Source organism: Herpailurus yagouaroundi, unplaced genomic scaffold, assembly GCF_014898765.1.
Source record: "Herpailurus yagouaroundi ecotype Mexico unplaced genomic scaffold, PumYag 28, whole genome shotgun sequence".
NCBI classification, from domain to species: domain Eukaryota; kingdom Metazoa; phylum Chordata; class Mammalia; order Carnivora; family Felidae; genus Herpailurus; species Herpailurus yagouaroundi.
Genome location: NW_024412376.1, coordinates 40589277 through 40602567, shown reverse-complemented (window position 1 = coordinate 40602567; position 13291 = coordinate 40589277). Strand labels below are relative to the sequence as shown.

Here is a 13291-nt window from a genome sequence, read left to right as displayed (position 1 = left end):
TGTTGGCCATCTGGAGGTCTTCTTTAGAGAAGTGTCTATTCATGTTTTCTGCCCATTTCTTCACTGGATTATTTGTTTTTGGGGTAACATACCCCAAAATTTAAATTTAAAGAGAAACAATGTAATACAAGTAAATAGAAATAAAAATTATAATAATGTCTTTTGGATCTTTATTGGCCATTTTATGCAAGTCATTCTTTTCTCAAGAATGCTCTGTTGGGGCGCTTGAGTGGCTCAGCTGGTTAAGCATCCGACTTCTGCTCAGGTCATGATCTTGCAGTTTATGAATTTGAACCCCACATTGGGCTCTGGGCTGACAGCTCAAAGCCTGGGGCCTGCATCAGATTCTGTGTCACCCTCTCTCTCTGCTCCTCCCCTTCATACTCTCTTTCTCTCTCTGTCTCTCTCAAAAATAAATAAACATTAAAATAAAGAAAGAATGCTGTGTAGACACCTGTTACATTCTGATCTGGTGAGTGACATCATAATTCTAGATGATTCCATGTGTTTGGAACAACATCCCAACCTGAACTGGGAATCCAGGAGGCAAATTGTAGTCTCTAGGATATTGGAATAACAAGGGTGTCAGCACTTTCCCTCAACCTTCAAGGGTAGACTGAGGATCATGCAAGGCTTCAATCACACCAGAAGATACAAGTAAAGAAAGGCAGGGGCCCATCCATAAGAATTGTATAGTCGTGGTAAAGGTTAGGGAGATTGGAGATCGTGGGTCTGCATGTACTTGGGGCCTATACTCGGTAACTCATACTGGACACAGCTCTGAGTATACTTTCTACTGTAGTTAGGGATGGCTGGGATATGGATGAAGCTGAACCTGAAGAGTGAATTCCTCTGTGTTTGAAACCAAAAAGACAGAGAAATGCAAGAGCAAACATTGTTCCTGCCTGTGACTAACTTTATGACTTTATAAGAGAAAGTAATCTCAGAGGCGTTACTTACCTCAGTAAAATGAAGGTAATAACACTTAAACTACTTCAAACCAGAGTCTCGGATCAGGAAAATTTTGCCATCTCTTCCAGAAATAAGACACACAACTTTAAGATTTCATTGTTTTTCAGTAAGTTAAATGTTTGCCAAGAAAGAAACTGTTGACTCTTCTAATGATGACAGTTAAAATCTCATACTCAAAGTAGGAGGAGGAGCATTTTCAAATAAATCTATATTTTCATGGACTCAGGAGTGTCACAGAGAACAGTAAGCTGTGGTATGTTTCTCTAAAAAGGTGTGGTTGATTCATAAGTATCTTTGAAGGAATTTTACAGACTAAATGCATATGTAAATGCTGCCTTCATGGACTTGTGTTGTTTGATTAGGAGCATTGCTGGTTCTGTCTGGTGTGTTTATAGAGGGAAGTATATTTGCTGAGAAATAGAGGTAATCAAGAAATGGTTTTTATTTCTTCTTTTTTAATTTTTTTGATGTTTATTTATTATTGAGAGACAGAGACAGTGTGAGCAGGGAAGGGCAGAGAGACAGGGAGACGCAGAATCCGAAGCAAGCTCTAGGCTCCAAGCTGTCAGCACACAGTCTGACGTGGGGCTCGAACTCACGAACCGCAAGATCATGACCTGAGCTGAAGTTGGACACTCAACCAACTGAGCCACCCAGGTGCCCCAAGAAATGTTTTTTTAAAAACAGGCAATACAAAGATGAATCCTAAGTGGTTAGAAGAATTTGATTCTCATTATTATTGAGGCTACCCATTTCAATATACTTTTGAAGATACTTTCTGCTCAGTTGTAACTATTGTGTTAATCCTTTAAAACTAACAATGGAGGAGCACCTGGGGGGCTCAGTTGGTTAACCATGCAAGTCTTGGTTTTGACCCAGATCATGATCTCACAGTTCGTGAGATCACATGTTGGGCTCTGTACTGACAGTGCAGAGCCTGCTTGGGATTCTCTTTCCTCTCTCTGCCCCTCCCCAACACATCCTCTCAAAACAAATAAATAAACATTTTAAAGAATTAAAAAAAATAAAACTAACAAAAGAAATACAACTATAATATCATATTGAGATTTGTGATACTTTTTTTAGATAAGAAGTGAAATACCAACATACTTCTCAACAGTTTCGTGTAATAAAAATTACAGGATCTTTTAAGTTGAATAAGCAATGGATTGGACATCAGAAGGTCTCTTTCTTCTGGTGCCCATTAGACTCACACTTCCCATTTTTCAGATAAAGTTCCTTTCCCTCTTTGAGTGTTTTTTATTTTATTTATTTATTTTTTAACTAATGGGGCTGGGGTAGATTTTCTGTAAGTTTCCTGATAGAAACATTCTGTTGTACTATCTCTGTTTCTATCTGGTCTTTAACTCTGAGTTACTACTGTGCTCTCATGTTTACACTACGTTCTTCCACCCTTCATCTGCTTCGCTCAGCTGAACAATTATCTTTCCATTATTACTGCTCTTTTCTAGTGTCTCTCCTCTATTCTCTTTTTTTTTTTAATTTTTCACATTTATTAATCTTTGAGAGACAGAGAAATACAGAGCACAAGTGGGGGAGGGGCAGAGAGAGAATGAGACACAGAATCCGAAGCAGGCTCCAGGCTCTGAGCTGTCAGCGCAGAGCCCGATGTGGGGCTTGAATTCACAGACCACGAGATCATGACCTGAGCTGAAGTCAGACGCTTAACCCACTGAGCCACCCAGGAGCCCCTCTGCTCTATTCTTTATATTCATACCATACCATGTGGATTAATCACAGTTCAGAGCAAGATGGATAATACCAGTGATTTCAAGGTGTGTTTAATTCAGGGAATTGGATCCCCAAAGGTTAGAAGGAACTGAAGTTAAAAAGTCACTCTGGACTATTGATTTGAAGGTCACACCATCATAGCAGCTACCCAGAGATCAGAAATTTTTGCTGCTCCCACACTTTCCCTCATGGTCATTAGCTGGTGACTAGCCTCTGGGACATGGAGTCCAGTCACCACCAACACACCTGTATGACCTTGCTTGCCAGTATCAATACAGGCAGGAAGAGGGTTGCTACCCCACATTTATTTTGAGCTGTCCTTCAAGTCCTTGCTCAGATTTTAAAACTTAGCCTCAAGTGCATATGGGAAATTTAGAAATTAGATTTTGAATCCCTTAAACTACAAGGAGGGTGGAATTGTGATTAGGAGAACCAACCCAAATGTCTACCAAAGCATATATAATGCTTGACATGCTGAACTCGTTTATTTTACGTGGATCTTCTTAAGGGCAGGGACCATGCCTTATTAATTTCTGTATTAATAAATTAGGAAGAAGACACAACATGAAAAGGTTATAGTCCATTCATAAAATGTGTATCAATAGTAAACATTGAGAAAGAGTCAAACAAAGTTATATGTATATATGGTGGACTGATAAAGTCTAGTTAGAAGACTAGTGAAGTCTGGACTCATAGAGAAATCTTAAAAGGTTTACATTACAACGTGAGGTTTTTTTTTCATTTTTATTTTTTTTTTTATTTGAGTATAATTGACACAGAATATGACATTAGTTTTAGGTGTACAACTTCTGTAGGGAATCAACTTCTCTATATGTTATGCTGTGCTCACCAGAGAACTCTATTACAATATCATTAATTATATTCCCAATGCTGTATCTTTTATTTTCAGGCTTACTCATTCCATAACTGGAAGTTTGTATCTCCCACTCCCCTTCACCCATTTTGCCCATCCTCTACCCCCCTCCCCTTCCCTTGGGCAACCATCAGATTGTTCTCCGTATTTATAGGTGTGACTCTGCTTTTTGTTTGTTTATTCATTTGCTTTGTTTTTTAGATTGCACAAAGAAGTGAAATAATATGGTATTTGTCTTTTTCTAACATATTTCACGTAGCATAAAGATCACGACATGAGTTTGAAGAACAGTAGAATTTGGATGGACCCAAAGAGAAAGATAAGATGTTACTATGGAGAGACTCCACTCTAAGCACTGTGAGTCCCTGGAGCTGCCTCTTCTCAAAAAAGAAGTTTCTCACATACAAAAATATTTTTCATTTATTCACTAATTCACTTACAAATGTTTACTAAGTGGCTAATAGATACACCATCTATTTTCCAGGGGCTGGGGTTATAGCAATTAAAAAACAGGAAAAATGATTACAGAAGTATCGAACTTTGGTAGAGCAGATATTTTCAGATATTGATACATTGTTTGACACTGTGTTTTATATTTTGGAATAGTTTATGTGATTGAATAAATATCCTTCCCCACCCCTTTTTTTCTTACATATGTGGTTCAAATGGTTTCTAATATGTTTGGCAATGTAGAAATTCTCATATAGGCTATGCCAGATGGTCTCACTGTCTAAATGTTTAACAGTTGCGTTACACTATAATAGATGTTAACACAGTTGTGGAGAGGAGGGTAATAATAATATATTAAGTAAGAGATATGGAGTATAGTTAGCCTATTTATTCCCTACCCCATCCCCCACCTTTTGAAAAACATGAGTTTAACAGGGAATATGGTAAGGAGGAAAGGTGTTAATTTTGGCTTTATGTTAAGATTTTGTTCAAAGCCAAAACAAAACCTTTCTAGGGAATGTTAAATGAGTTTAGACTCATGTCTGTTTCCCATAAATATATCTTCATGCAATCTGTTAATGAATTTATATAGTAAGAACAAGTATCTCCCTGACTTAATCAGTGTCCCATGCCTTATCTTATCTACATTGTAATCTCTTCAAGGGGTTCAAACTTTCAAGCTCTGTAAATGCCACCTCAGCATTTCTTTTATTTTGTCCACCCTGAAACTCATTGGTCATTTGTGTGTCTATGTCATATTATCGTGTAATCAATCTGCAAATTCTTCCCATCACTTGCCACTTGATTTCTATTTAGTAAACCATCCAGAATCATCTACACAGTTGGAAAATGTCTCCCTATATTCTTAATCATTTATTAAAATCCTAAACAAAATTTGTTTCCTAGAGTAAATTTTTGGGTGAGAGGCTGTATATTTATCCACTCATAAGAGTGACTTTTTAAAATTTTTATTTATTTATTTTTTTAATTTTTAAAGTTTATTTATTATTGAGAGACAGAGCATGAGCATGGGAGGGGCAGAGAGAGGAGGAGACACAAAATCCAAAGCAGGCTCCAGGCTCTGAACTGTTAGCACAGAGCCTGACACGGGGCTTAAACTCACAAGCCATGAGACCATGACCTGAGCCAAAGTCAGATGCTTAACCGACTGAGCCACCCAGGTGCCCCAGAGTGACATTTATTTTAACCTTAGAAAGAATAATCTCAGGATGTATATTTTATACTCTGCTTCTATAACAAAGTATTTGAAGCAAATATGACTTAATATTGAATCAGTTCATATTTTTAATTATTGTCATTTCTAATGTATAATCTGCTTTTATTTTATAAAGAAATATTTATAATATAAAACATCCAAACTAAAGAAAAATTGAAATATCATAGAGTTCAAACAACAAAGATAACCAATGTTATAATATTAATGTCTTTCTTTCTAGTCTTTTCATGTAGCTATGATACAAAAGAAAGAAATAGCTATATGTATTCTCAGAGCATTTTTTAGATTGGTTACAAATGGTGCCTTTCCCCTACTAGGTTATTTTTAGACATTCTACCTTTTTATTATGGCTCCATCTCAGAGCTGTTTCTGGTTTATAGCAATTGGGGTCATCACTCCAGACTTTGTGCTCTGGGAAGATCCATAATTCAACAGAGAACAAATTCCTAAACCTCCTGGGAAATAACTAGAAGAGAAGAAGGAAGAATGTTATCCCAAATGGGGGTTAAAATTACCTGAGACACTCCTATGGTTACATTTCAGCAGATATAATTCTGATGTGTTAGGGGTGTCAGGAGAGATACCACTTCAACTTCCTTTAATTGCCACCCCCCCGCTCCCACCTCCACCCCAGCTTCCCACATCTCAGTCCTTAAGTTTAAGGCTGGCATTTTGGGAAATATTGTCTTCTTTTCCCTTCAGGGTACCCTTGATATTGCTTTTGATATGCTTCTCTTGGCTACATTTAAGGGAATGTTTGTATGGTGGGGGCATATAAAATACTGCTTTTCAGTGATCCTATATGCCCCTAAATGTGGACTTGATTCTACCAGTTTATTATTCCATTAACTGATACTCATCTTTTGCACTCCCTAGAATCTTCTCTAGTGATCTTCACATAGAATGAAAGTGTGATCACTGGTTATACATCTCAGGCCTTATGGCCATCTCTGTCAAGTTATATGTTATGGTCACTTTCTCTATGCCTGACGATTTTCTGAAGATACATGATTTATCTCTGTCTAGTTTATCAGTCAGTCTAGCACATTTGTGTGCATTTTCTGATGTTAAGTCTGTAATTGTTAGCTTTTGTGGTAAAATGTTCGCAAAGAGGGCCACAGTTATTGTTCTCATTCTTATAAATACATACCTTTTCAGTGTGGGTTGGTTGTGTCTCAGAGTAAGATGTGGAATTTATTTCTCCACTCCCTGCCTATGGGCTTGGCACGTGACTTGCTTTGGCCAATAAGATATATGCAAACAAAGGCTTGAAATGTGTTTGCCCATTGGGCTTGCCTTCCCTTCCCGTCCTAGAAAAACTGTTGCCATGTGGGCAAGCTGGATTAACTTCCTTGGGGAGCTGAGCCATGTGAAAAGAGGCCCACTTGTCCCAGGTTAGCTTGGCCTTGGTCATCCAAGCAAGGCCACTCTAGGCTCTCCAATCCTCAGGGAGTTGATCCAGACCAGAAGAACTCCCAGTCCATCTACAGAATTGTGGTCAACAAAAAATATGCTTGTTTTCTTCCAGGCAGTTTCTTACGGGAATAGTTTAAAATTGAACTGATACAAAAATTGGTACCAGAAGTGGTAGGATGCTGTAACAAAACTCAAAACATGTAGCAATGACTTTGGAATAAGATTGGAAATGAAGGCTGAAAAAGTAATGCAGAAACTGCTGTCAAAGCCTGAAAAAAAGGCAAATGAGCTGTTAGAGGCTAGGAAAGTGGTGAGGAAACAGCAATAGCCAGCTAAAAAGATAACCCATGTTATGTAGCCATGAAAGAGTTGACATAGCTGTCATGGGATTAAAAATGTACCTAATAACCTTGTAGATATGCCTAAAATGATATTATGGCCAAATGGTTAAAGCGTCCATTGGCTTCTTCTCGCTGTACCTTATATGATACTGTGAGAAAAAGAGGAGCTAAAGAAAGAATGATTTGGCAAGCAGAATTTAGAGATGTAGAGGGAAGCCAAATTTCTAGGTTGGAAAATAAAGCTGTTTTCACATCCAACCTCTCCAGACGGCAAAAGATTCTCAAAATAAGAAATGGCTCCTTGATAAGGGTAAATCAAGTATATGGCTATCAGATCCTTTAAAAATCCTCCGGAAGAGGTAAGGTGGTGCTTAGCAGACTCTTTCAGCTGGACAAAAGAGCTTTCAGTAATTTTAAGGGTGCTTTCCTATATCAGCCTGACATGCTGCCCAAACAGAGGTGTCTATTCCAAAGAAATTGTGGATGTAGATTTTGGCACAAGGAGTGGACTTCATTCCTCTTCATAGGGGAACTTATAAAACTTGGTGAGAGATTATCCTAAAGAGAAAAGAAACAGTTGGAAACCAAGAGAAGCCTCTGAGCCCCAAATTTCTATGGATAGGACTCAGGCTTCTAGAGCTACACTGAACAATGGACTTGGGAACCATTCCTGGGATTAAAATTGGGCTCCAATTAAGGAACATGCCCTTCTCTAGGAGTAGAGGCCCTTGTTAATGTTTACTTGGAAAGACTTTACAATAGCTACCGACCAGTGTGACTACCTGTATTTCTTTCTTCCCATTTGAGTGGAAGTATCTATTGCTGTTAGCTATTCTTTCTATTACATAGTGTGTGTGTATGTGTGTGTGTATGTGTGTGTGTGTGTGTGTGTGTGTGTGCATGATATAAATAACTTCAGCGCTAAGTCTTTGAATAAAGAGGAGTCACATTTGAGGAACTGTGTCTAAAGATCCTCATCTGTTTCTGGACCTTATTTAGATGAAGATCTTGTAATTCAAAATGAATACCATAATGAGAAGTGACTTCTGGGGAAGAAAGAGAATGTATTTTGTAAGTGGGAGGAAAGTTTCTTCTGTGGCTAGTGGGCAAACTATGATGGATTGTCTGTAGAGATGGCCACAATAATCCCTGCTACGCTTATATACGCATCTCTTTGTAATGTAACATTGCCATTCTTTCTAATAAGAGGTGGAATTTTATTCTTGCTCCTTTGAATCTGAGCATAACCACGTGACTTGCTCTGGCCAATGGGACATGAGGAAGACAAAACCCAGGCACATGAATGGTTATACATTAAGACTCACTCTCTGTGGCTGCACATGTCATCTTTTAACAAGGATGTGGCAGTCCTGACCAGAAATCACATGGATAAGAACCAGGGAGGAGAAGTTCAGGATTGCCAGACTGGTAGGTGAGGCCATCCTGACCATCCAGCTCCAGCTGAGCCAAGAGCTGACTGCAGCCACTTGAGTGAGAGACAGATAAATCCAGCAGAACTGCCCAGCTGATCCCAGCACAAATTGTCCATCTGCTGAATCATGGTCCAATCATTGTTGTGTTAAATAGCTAAGTTTTGGAGTCATTTGTTAGGCAGCAAAAGCTAATTGATACAGATTCTTCGTTTAAAATGCAATTTAAAGTGCTATATCTTCATAAAATTCCTTTTTTCATGAACATTACAGCAAATGTTTTGCCTTCATGTGCTTGAGTACAGCCTCCTTATCTTGAATCTCAAGAAGTTCTGTTAATACTTTACCTACTTTCCTTTCTTTGTTTAAGGACCTTAGTGTTTTATTTTGGATTCTCTTGCAAGGTGCCTTGTAATTAAGTAGCTCTTTACCTGTTTAAATTTGTTTAAATTTGACTTGTCACATTTATAGAATTCCCACTCTTCTTCCTGGAAAATTCTATTCCTCCCTAAAATGATTCCTTGCCCTTATCCCCTCCTTTTTTTAAACCGCCTTCTTTCCTTTGCCATTTAGGCATTTAGTGTTTATTTTCAAATGCTTGCTCTTTTTGGGCTGAGTCAAACATTTTTCCTGAGTTTCCAATAAGCTGTTCTTAAACAGTCTCCAGACTTCTTCATGGTTATTTACTTTCAGAACTATTTCTTTCAGGATTTTTTCCCTAAGAAAAGCCCAAATTTTGCCATAGTTCCCTTTTCTAAAACTGAATAACTTCATGATGAATATTTTTGGTTTTCCTTTCTTGCCAGAATGTTGGACTTAATCACGTGGTAATTGCTGTTAAACAAGCACTCCTTGAGAGACAACATCTCTCTTATGAACATCCCTTCAGATGAACAAAACCATCTCCTCCCCTCTTCTGAGGGATTTGAAAAACAAAGCTTGCCTGTCTATCTAAAGCATATTCTTCAGCTGTTGAGAAGATTCAGATGGAAATGAGGTAGAGGGGAAAATAATAGTTTGTTATTTATTTTGGTACTTTTCTGATTAATTAGCCCTCTCTATGAGGACATACCTTTATAGCATCTATATTACAGTTATTTGTAAATTCATCCTATCTTCCATACTAGACTCAAGACATTTGCAAATAAGCTTCAGGTTTCCATTATCTTTGTATCTTTCAGAGTGAACCCAGGAAATAGGAGTTACATTATAAATATCTGAATAAATGAAGAATTATCAAATAAATTGATGAATGCATCCAAGCTATGACCTGGACCAAGAACTTCTGTGGTGGGAAAAAGAGAAGGTTTTCTCACTTAAGTGGCCCTCCTGAATGAACTGTTTGCCTCTCCACAGTTGCCTAGTTTTGCCTTCCTACCTTACTGTGCCTTCCTTAAATGAAACAGATGGAGTTAAAGAAATAGAAAATCTACAATAACAAATAACATTATTTGTCCCCACTTACCACTCAAAAGGAGTCTGAGCCTCCTGTACCTACTTCTTCTGCTGGTTAAGTTAGAGAGAAATCTGGAAGATGGTGATGGCACATTTCTTGAATCTGTCTGACTATCCATTAAAATAAACAAAGTAATGACTATGGTAAAACCAAACACCCATATAAGAAAACATATGAAAATATATTTTCCTGTACCTCCAAATGTGAGTGGTGACCAACCACCAACAGTTCACAATACAAGGTATTCATACCTGTGTGGGGAGACGCAGAAGGAAGACAACTGGATATCTGTTAGTTCTGAGAATGGTGAGCACTGGGCTAATCTGAGAATAGCATCAGAAAGAATATGACAGGTTTCTGTAGAATCCAACTCAAAAAAGACTACAATGGATTATACTACCATAAATTCTAATGGTGCTTGAGGCATCTGGGCTTATAAACTCTCAAAATTATTAAAACAAAACCTATCTTCCAAGGTTGCCTGGGTGGCTCAGTTGTTTCAGTGTCTGACTTCGGCTCAGGTTATGATCTCATGGTTCATGAGTTCGAGCCCCGCATAAGGTTCTGTGCTGAAAGCTTGGAGCCTGAAGCCTGCTTCAGATTCTGTGACTCCCTCTCTCTCTGCCCCTCCCCTGCTCGCACTCTATCTCTGTCTCTCTCAAAAATAAATGAAATGTTAAAAAATTTTTTAAAAATAAATAAAAATAAACATTAAAAAGTATTAAAAAAACTACAAAAAAAAAAAGAAAAAAGAAAAATAAAAGAGGGGAGGCTGGGTGGCTCAGTTAGTTAAGTGTCTGACTCTTCATATCGGCTCAGGTTGTGATGTCATGGTTGTGGGACTGAGTTCTGTGTCAGGCTTGTGCTGAATGTGGAGCCTGCTTGAGATTCTTTCTCTCCCTCTCTCTCTGTCCCTCCCTCCCTCATGCTGTCTCTCAAAATAAATAGATAGACTTCAAAAAATAAAGAAATAAAACAAAGCTATCTTCTAAGACTAAGCCTTGTACTGAGGAGAAACTTCTAGGAGTAGAATTCAACAAACAGGATAAAGGCAATAGGGACAAAAAAAAAAAAAACAAAAAAAACAAAAAAAACAAAAAACAGGTGAGGAAAGAGAAGAGAAGAGAAATATACCAGACTATCAGAAAAATTTCTTTACTTACAGGGATTATGGTTGTATCCAATATAGTGTAATGACTAAGACAAGAGAATAAAAAGAATAAGATTTCTACAGAAAATGAAAACATGCAAAAATGTCATGCCCTCAAACATTTGAAAATTGTTTGCTAATTGTGATAGGCATAATAATGGCTCCCTAAAGATATTTTCATCTTAATCCCCTGAACTTGTGAATATGTTAGGTTGCATGGCAAAGAAGAATTGCATTGCAAAGAAGAAGGTTGCAGATAGACTCAGGTTGCTAATCAGGAGTAAACTAAACAAAATAGGGAGATTAGCCTGAATCACTCTGGTTGGCCCAATGTGATATCAAGGGACCTTAGATAAGGGAGGCTAAAAACAGAGAATTAGAGAGATGGTGGCAGGAGAAAAACTTGGTCCAAAATCACTGGCTTTGAAGATGCATAGATGCAGCTATAGGCCAAGGATGTAGGCAATCTCTAGAAGTTGGGAAGAGCAAGAAAACAGAATCTCACGTAGAGTCTCCAGAAGGAACTCAGCCTTGTTGGAAACTTAAGTGAGTTAAGTAAGTTAACCCAGTGAGATCAATTTTGGATTCTGACACTCAGAACTGTAAAATAATACATATACATTGTCTTAATACATCAAGCTTGTGGTAATTTGTCATAACAGGGACAAGAAATGAATACACTAGTATCTTAAGATTACCTACAAAAATTAAGAAAATGATAGAAGCTATTATAATTTTTAAAAATATAAAGTAGTTGGAGAAAAACTACATTTGGGGAAAAATGGGGGACAGACTCAGAAGAGAAAAAGAAACGATCATCTCATAAGTAAAGAATAGAGTACAGGGGCACCTGGGTGGCTCAGTTGGTTAAGCCTCCAACTTCATCTCAGGTCATGATCTCGCAGGTTCATGAGTTTGAGCCCCGCATCGGGCTCTGTGCTGACAGGTCAGAGCCTGAAGCCTTCTTTGGATTCTTTGTCTCCCTCTCTCTCTGTCCCTCCCCCACTTGCACTCTGTCTCTGTCTCTGTCTCTGTCTCTCTCAAAAATAAATAAACATTAAAAAATATTTAAAAAAAAGAATAGAGTACAAAGGATATGAAAATGAATAACACTACTGATAATGCCTTAATAGATGTAGAAGATGGAAAGAAGGAACAAATTAAAAACAAATTAGAAAGGGGGTGTCTGGGGGTCTCAGTCAGTTGAGCATCTGACTTTGGCTCAGGTCATGATCTTGTGATTCGTGAGTTTGAGCCCCATATCAGCCTCACTGCTATCAGTGCAAAGCCGGCTTTGAATCCTCTGTTCCCCTCTCTGTCCCTCTCCCTCCTCAGGCTCTCTCTCTCATTAAAAAAAAAAAAAAAAAATTAGAAGATTAAAAAGAAATTTGAAGGAAAGTGATAGAGATTCATAAAGAAGGTTCAACACATTTATATATGAGTCATTATATGAAAAGCAAACCAAGGGAACAGAATATACTCTCACTAAAAGTTTTTTTTAATTTCTTGAAATAAAAGATTATTTGCAACTTATTAAAATATATACCACATACTTGGAAAAATCTACACAGAAAGGTAAACATCAAGGCATATTTTAGTAGAAATACTGGATTAAACAAATCCCATGTGCATTGAGGTAAAGAACAAAACCATACATAATGAAAGAAAATAAGATTATCATTAGAGTTTTCTACAGCAACACTTTATCCCAGATATGGAATAGAGTAGCATTTAAGATACTCAGAAGAAAGAAAATTTAAGACACATTTTCTATGTAGACAAACCAACTGTCAACATAAAAGCTGTAAATAAATGCCTATGAACATGTAGTGATTTAGAAAATATTATTTCCATGAGCTCTACCTGAGTAATTTACCGTAGAATGAGCTTTAGCCAACCAAAAGATTAGAGAGGTTTTGAAGTCAATAATGCAGTGTCTGTATTTTCTTGCAATGTAGATATGGAACAATAATCAAATGGAGAAAAGAAAGCAGAGTATTTATAAAAAGAAGATTGCTGATTGCTTTAACAGTATTAACCTGGAATAAAAGAATATAACTTCATTTTGGATATTGTGCAAAAATTAGGGAGAAAGGAAAGGTTACTGGCTAATTTCAACATAGTTCATAGTGGTGAATCAATAAGCAATAGCCAAAAGCAAATTTAAAGGTACTATAAAAAGATATTAATGTAAGTTTTTAGTGTATTAGTCT

General features: G+C 37.4%; 1 long non-coding RNA gene across 2 annotated transcripts; it reads left to right on the top strand.

The window, feature by feature from the left end:
• The first annotated feature begins 520 nt into the window (after positions 1 to 520).
• LOC121026923 (uncharacterized) lies at positions 521 to 10407 on the top strand. 2 transcript variants are annotated; one of them, XR_005788514.1, is made up of 5 exons: positions 521 to 975; positions 1080 to 1225; positions 3858 to 3955; positions 9279 to 9469; positions 9654 to 10407. It is a non-coding gene; the product is annotated as an uncharacterized LOC121026923 (long non-coding RNA). The 2 variants fall into 2 exon arrangements; XR_005788503.1 differs by having other exon boundaries at positions 521 to 1225.
• Positions 10408 to 13291: the final 2884 nt, after the last annotated feature.